This window comes from Limulus polyphemus, unplaced genomic scaffold (assembly GCF_000517525.1).
Source record: "Limulus polyphemus unplaced genomic scaffold, Limulus_polyphemus-2.1.2 Scaffold1251, whole genome shotgun sequence".
In the NCBI taxonomy this organism is placed as follows: Eukaryota; Metazoa; Arthropoda; class Merostomata; order Xiphosura; family Limulidae; genus Limulus; species Limulus polyphemus.
Window position 1 is genome coordinate 267,002 of NW_013666861.1, and position 8,399 is coordinate 275,400.

Genomic DNA, 8,399 nt, shown 5'->3' on the forward strand with positions numbered 1-8,399 from the left:
TCCAATTCTTTGATCTACTTTTTATGTTCTGCAAAAAATAGTATTATTAAAACAAAAAATCTGCCATTATAGAATATTTAAAGCTATATTTATAGTAATCGTAAGTATATGTAAGCTATATTATTGTTTGTAGAATAAAGGCCTTTCGCATTATGTATTAAAATTATTTTCAGTCTAACCGAAGGAATTTTCTTTATAAACATTTATTCTAAAGTAACACTGGAAAGTAAATCGTCGCTTTGTCGAGACGAGAAAATTTTTACAATCTAAAAACTAAGATTAGCAAAAATATCCATATTGTTCTTCAGAAGACTAAAATCTTAAATTTCTAGAATATCATTTTCTTGTGGGTTAGTCACTTATTAACTCAATAATTGTTTCTCAACTGATTTCAAATTCCTAGATATAGTTAAAATAACATATCACTAGATAGCCATATTAATAATATTTGTCAAAATATTTTAATCTTACTGTGTTCTTGTTTGAACTAAGCCTTTCACATGGACATAAAAGAAATAGTTTCTTACTTTTCAATAATAATAGGTATATGAGACACAGTAATTCACATCAAAATAAGTATATACCTACAGGCTATACCACAATCATCATCAAGTGGAGTGGCAGGAATACCTCCTTTAATATTATATGCTGAACCAATCTATTTAGAGCTATAATAGTTGTTATTCTCTCTAGATCAAGGAAACCGGTGTATAAGTTTTCTTCTTCGCTTACATAAAAATTATACAGCATTAGTTTGCCTAGTTTCCTTAATTCTTACCAGTTTTTTCGTTAACATCTATTATCATACATTCACCTTTTCAGTAAGAGCCTTGGCGTTGTCATTTTAATATATAAATGGAGGTATTATCACATTTCTGATACCTTTGATTTCTACATCAACTAGATAATTTTAGTACTTGTTCATGATGATACAACATTTAAATGTCCGTAAATGCTATTATCACATTCATTTTTTTAAAAAACGATAAAGTGATTTTAATAAAGTTTGGATATAAGTAGGCTTATAAATTCAATTATTCTTGAACTTATGAAAAACAATGTCATATGCAGTCACAAATTTTATAAAAGTGATATTCATAACGACTAGCTAGCTTCATCCTAGTCTATCATTTCTAAATTAAGGACTTTGTGCGAAATAATAAAAAAAACGATCAAAAGATAAAGTTCAACATTTCTTGGGTACTTAATCTCGCAACATTTATGTATAACGTTTGCCTGTGAAATGCAATAACATAATCTTTTTACCAGTTCTAGGTGTACTGATTACCCGAGATGCTCAATGTTTTTCAAGATCACTTTATCGTAACAAAACATTCACAGCACAGCTCACCAAAGCAACATGTCTTTTTTTTTTTAACTATCTACAATTTCACATACACAAACAGAGCTAATTTTAGGTTATCCATAGGGCGTGGACGCATTTTATACTCACAAAGAACTTTACTTTGTCATTCAAGTCGTGTACTTCAAAGTATATGATATCTTATGATAAGAAAGAAAAATGTTAAAAGTGTATAGCGACCTCTTATTCCAAATTCTTATCGAGATACTAAAGACTAACTAAGTTACAATTGGAGTGGTTCAGTTGTTTTGGTGTGTATCCGTTTCAACTGGAAACGCGTGTCATTCACCACTCAACTCAATACAGATTATCCTATCTTGTAAGTTTTTCAGTATCTCTTATCAGTGTGTATTAAATTAGCAGCATACAACATTTGGAATGCAATCGAGCAAGTGGGATACGACATTTTCAAATCAGTAGGATACAATATTTACCTGGCATTTTCAGTGTACTTTACAATATGTTCGCGGTTAAATATTTTTTTCAACTCTTATTGACAAGTAAGTTTCTAATGTCCTTGTTTTGAAGTTTTATAATTTGTGATTAAAGTTCGGATGTAAAAGTGTGTAAACCTAATTTTATTTGTAATAACTGAAGTGTGGTTGATAAAAATCACTGTTCACCAACGTAACCTAGTTAACACCAAAACAGTTATTGACCGAAATGATACAAAGAGTGTGTCGACCATTACTATATATGCAACATCCATTATGGAATGATGAGTCCTGGTTCTAGGCGACAAACCTCGTCGGCATTGAATATAGTAGATATAGACTGTTTGACATAATATTCTTTTCTTCTACTCGTAACTTCTTGTAATATACCAAACTCTAAAATCGTCGAAATAATAACAGCCCATTTGAGATATATTGATTTGTTTTGTTTTTTTAATATCCAGGTTATTACGAAACAACTAAGATTGTTACAGTTTATTTGTTTGTAATTAAGCACAAAGCTACACAAAGGTCATACTCTTCTGTGCCAACCATGGGTATCGAAACCCGGTTTCTCGCGTTGTAAGTCCGCAGACATACCACTGTGTCACTGAGGGCAAGTATTACAGAGAGCTCAGGACAATTATCGACATGAGTTTATATGAATTGAACATGTAAATACACGTAGGTAACTTTGAAATGTCCTGTTCTTCACTACTGATGCTGTCTTTTGTTTTACTTTTATGGTATAAAAAGGGTAAAAACTGTTTAGAGTTTTGAACATACTTAACTTAAAGAACGCTTGTGTATGTGATATCCCTCTTTAAATTATATTGTTTTATATAATATAATTACTTGTATTGTTTTAAGAGTACAACTGAACAGTTGGCTATCTGCTCTAGGCCATTCACAGAGGTTTTGGTTATCGGCCACCAGGAGGTCATTCAGATTTATAAAACTGATCGCTTTGTGGTTTGTTTGTTCTTACTTACTGAGAAATATGAGTGGCTTCTTCGAGCAGGCCAGTGCGTCAGTAATCGAAATTCCAGAAAATTCAGTAAGTAAAACAAACTGACCAGAAAAAGATAGATAAATAAACTCTTATTAAAAATGATGTGATATATCTAGAAATGGTACATAACTATACATTGAAAATTTGAAGAAATCCATAATAAAAGAGAAAAAAAAGACTAAATATGAATTCTGTAATCTTAAAGGTCTGAAGTGATAATAATTATTACAAAAATAATAATGAACTGATTGTAAATAGAATTGTGATCTTATGCTCTAGTTAACTAAACGACCTGTTAGAAACTCCTAGATTAAGTTCTAGTCGTTTTTTTTTAATTTTCAAATACTGACAAGAGGAAAGACAGTGAGCCGAAAGCACCCATATATACAAGAGCTTTTTTTTGCTCTTTAAACTGAATAACAGAACTAACTGCCCTTATTATAACTCATCCAGAGCTCAAGTGATTCAAATGATTCACCTCAAGATGATTATCTCGGTGAATTTAAAGCAAACTCGGTGGACGTTATATTACATCGTGGGTTAATGGCGGACCTAATAACTATGGCTACTAATGTGTCATGTGGTAAAATTAGAGGGTTTACTCCCAATTCTGTCAACAGTAAGAGGTTAAACGTCTCTTCAATGACGAGCAAAATCTTAAATATTTTTAATCCTTCTCAGCATGTTATCACAATAACGAATGACAGGAAGATAGGTCAGGATATTAAAACGCTATCTTCCAGTGGCACAGCAGTATGTCTGCGGATTACAACGCTAAAAACCGGTTTTCGATACCAGTGGAGGGCAGAACCGATTATGTAGATTTGTGCTTAATTACAAACAAACAAATTAGAAAGTAAAAAATACTGCCTCATTTACACTAAAAGACACATTTTATCTTATTTTAACACCATATCATACAATTATCAAATTATTTATTTCACTTCGTGAGAGGCTGTGTATATAGAATAAATCATACTATATATAACATCATTGTAGTTTAAAATGGATTACCGTTTACAACACATTTTAGTAGCTTAGTGTCATGTTCAACTGTAAGTGGTGAAAATCAATTTGTTAGCAATGTGTTATCACATCATCACGAAGTTATTTACCCTACTCCAGAAAACATTGTATGATTTTGTAGTGAATTTCAACAGTTGTATACTAACTTAATGTAAACAATTCCTAAAATCCGTTTTGCCATGTCGAAGGTTCGTTCACCTGAAAATTTTACCTGATTATTTACAACCCAAAAAGCCAAATATTTTTTAATTGACGATCTTATTAGTGAAGGTGGCGAAGATATGCGAGTGTCGCAAATTTTTAAACGTGGGAGTCACCATTTGAATTTATCTGTGTTTTATATTGTACATAATCTATTTCATCAGGGTAGAGAAATAGGCAACATTAGTTTAAAAGCTTAAAAAATTATTTTGTTCAAGAATGTGAGAGACAAGTCTCAGTTGAATATTTTAGTGAGACATATGTTTCAGACACGTGTTAAATACTTTGGAAAAGCCTAGCAAGGTGCAACTTGGCAACCGTTTGTTCATCTAATCATTGATTTGAAACCACAAACTCTTAACCAATTACGTAAAAGAATTGGTTCGTTTCCAGGATATGAGGTTGTAATGTATATGCCTAAGTGATATATGCTCATACATCGTCATGACTTCAGCCATGACAGATATTAAAGAATTTTATCTAAAGGACGGGCCATACATTATTAAATAACTAGTGTTTAGATATTTAGTCAGTGGTTATATAGGTTTGTTTTTCTTCAAACAACTGCTTTGGAGACAATTTCTTTCAGTTACAGACCCCCACCAGTGTGAATGAATGGATGACCCAATACATCCCATGGGAAACTGGAATCATTGTGTATCCATATTTGTGAAGTGTGGTTAGTTTGCTAAGACATAACTTTATCATTATTTTTATGAAGAGCAGTGAGAAAACCGAACTGTTGAGAAGTCTCCTCCAAATACCCTGTATAATCTGGAGTCAGTTGGTTGTCCCAGAGTTAATTAACTTCATAAATCAACTCTATCCTTTCCAATTCATAATAATGAAACAACTTAGCATTGCAGTGTTAGAAAAGACGATATTATATCTAACTGGATTATAAATGATTTTTTAATATATGTGTTAATAAATAGATTTATATGTTGTTCACACACTAGCTTTTTTTTAATTTATACATCACCTAGAGTTAAGTAACACCAGGATTTGCTCTGAGAATTAACTAAAGCTACACCTAAATAAATTAAAGGTATAATCGCCAGAGATGAAAATGATTTAATAACTTGTATTTGTGAATGTATTTTAAATGTTTTAAATAGTGGCATTTCCATGATGAATATACAACAGTAGAAACTTAAACAATACAAGTCATTATTGAGAGAATTAGCTGATAAAAAAAAACATCAGTTAGTCAGAAAAGAAACATACCAACACAAAAAGAAGGGTTTTTACCCTTACTCGTAGCACCAGTTCTTTCATTATTTTGTAGATTGACAGAATGGGCTATTGTTAAAGCTACCAGACTTTAAAATGGAACACGCAAACCGAATGATTCCTGAAGAACTGGTGCACTCACTTTATCAACCTAAATTTTATGAAAGGGGAAATAGTAATTAATGAAAGATTTGTCCTGAACAGTAACATGATCTGATCAATGATTTATTATAAAAATGGAAGAATTTTAACCCTACCAGATGAAAATAATTTGCAGAACAATTATGAGATACGAATATCCCACAAGAAGCTTTTGGAAATGTAGACAGATGGACGTATATGAAGCATGATAATTGTAATTTTAAGAGACCCAAATGAACTGGGCTCCTTTTTAATAAACGAACATTGTATTATATACTCATTTGTTTCTTGATTGTCATCATGAATTTTTGTCAACCACTTAATCCTGTTAATATCATTAACCATCTAAGGCTTAACTTTGTCTCTTTCAAAGGACAAATTATAATTACTGCTAGAGGCAGTGCTTATAATAAACCAAATAGAAAAAGTTGGCTCAAATTAATCAGACGTAGTAAATAATGTCTAATATCGATAAAACTCGAAAATCTATTTATTATGATAGTACACATACTGCTAGTTACAACGGAGTACAGCCTTTATATGGGTTAGTAAAAACATTAAGTAAACCTCTCAGTCTAAATAAGGTCAAAGACTGGTTAAGACGTCAAGTGCATATACTCTACACAAACCTGTAAGATATAACTTTTCAAGAAACCGAGTGATAATTTCTTCTATTGATGAACAGTGGCAGGCTAATTTAGTAGATATATCTAACTTAAGTCACTATAACAATCAGTTTAAGTATTTGCTGATGTGTATCGAAGTATATTCTAAATATGCATGGGTTGTTCTGCTCAAGGATAAGAAAGGAGTGACACTTGTACAAGCCTTCAAGTAAACTTTAAAACAAGATCGAAAGCCTTGTAACCTTCAAACTAATGCTGGAACAGAATTTACTAACCGACTGTTTCAATGTTATCTCAGAAAACAAGAGATTCACTTCTTTACCACACATAATGAAACAAAAGCATTAATAGTTGAACATTTTAATTGTATTCTTAAAACTAAAATATGGTACTATTGTACTCCTCGTGGAACATACAAGTACATCACATTATTGGAAATTTTAGTCAATGCCTATAATAGTTCGTATCATTGCAGTATTAAAATAAGACCGATATACGATAATCACTCTAATTAGACTGTGGTGTGGAAAGCGCTCTACAAACCCCCCGGAAAATTTGATTTTAATCCCAAGTGGGTGATCAAGTTCGAATTAGTAAAATGAAACGTCAATTTAAGAAAGGATATATGCCTGAGTAGACAGATGAAATATTTACAAGAGATTGGAAAGAAAACCCCCAGTGTAGAAACTGCAAGATTAGCTCAGAAATAAATGAGATGTAACATTTTACGAATCTGAATTAAAATTTGTTATCAAGCCCCATAATGATGTCTATGCTGTGGAAAAATTATTACGTTAATGAAGAAGGGGTAAAAACGAACAATATTTCGTTAAATGGGAAGGATATCCAGATAAGATTAATAGTTTGTTCCCTCAAGCTGATCTGCACCAACTGCCATCATAAAGTGTTATGTGTAACTCTATTATTCATTATTTGGCATGACATTACATGACATCACCTAGCAATAGTTCTATGAGCTATTTTGCCAGCAATACTCTGAAGAATTATATCACACATCTTCCAAGATCTATTAACCTTGAGGGCTTGTGGGAAGTGGCCTTGGCTGAACTGCAGTATTCGCATAGTTTAGTTTGGTTTGTTATGAATTTCGTGCAAAGCTACACCAGGGCTATCTGTGCTAGTCGTCCCTAATTTAGCGGTGAAAGGCTAGAGGGAAGGCAGCTAGTCATCACCACTTACCGCCAACTCTTGGGCTACTATTTTACCAACGAATAGTAGGATTGACAATCATGTTATAACGCCCCCATGCCTGAAAAGGCGAGCATGTTTGGTGGGACGGGGATTCGAGCCCGCGACCCTCAGATTGCGAGTCGAGCGCCTTAACGAACTGACCATGCCAGGCGCGAGCCTATTGGAAGTGGAGTGAGTGAAAGATCATTCGCTAGCTTCTTCCATACGAAAAGAAAATGACCTGTCCGCTATGTATACCTATGACATAACACTGAATTAATTATAGTATTTTGGCACTTGTGTATAAAGTTAAAATCATAAATAATATTCAACGTTAAACTGGTTGAGGATGACGTTGTAACGTCGAAACATGTAGAGTCGTCAACTTTTTGAAGGCCATAGATAGGCCTAAATAAAATGTTTTTAATTGTGTACCAGTTTAACGTTGAATATTATTTACGATTTTAACACTGAATTGTTTTCGATAACTTGTTGAAATACTCTCAACAAAATCAAACTATCCAGAACTTCTAGATTTACTTAGTTATATGATACTTCAATGATATTTATCTTCTCTAGAATAAAGAAACAGATGTACAAGTTTTCTCCTTCGCTTAAATTAAACTTCTACAGAATTATTTTGCCCATTTTCTTTTATTATTTCTAATTTTTTGCTAACATTTATTATATATTTACCATTTTAGTAATAAGACTGACGTTGTAATTTTAAAATATAAATGGAGGTTTTATCAGTCAAATTTCTACATCAATTTAATAATTTTAGTACTTGTTTCATGATGATACAACAATTAGATGTTCGTGAATGCTATTATTACATTGAAGCTGTGTCAAAATAGTAAAGTGATATTAATAAAGTTTGAATTTAAGTAGGCCTACAAATTCAAACAGTACGAGGAAGTAGAGCATTTGTAGACACAAATTCTATAAAAGTAATAATTGTAACGATTCTACAAAGATACCTATCAAATATGTTATCTTACTACGATAAAATATCCCACTGTCATCTTGTCATATATGTATATTTTGGATTATGGCCGAGAATGTCGATAACAGCAATGGTACTTAACTGTTCAATCAATGAATTCTAATCATTATATGTCTTTATTTCATGGCATTGCGTACTTCTAGTTAGACCAGTGTGTTAAATTACC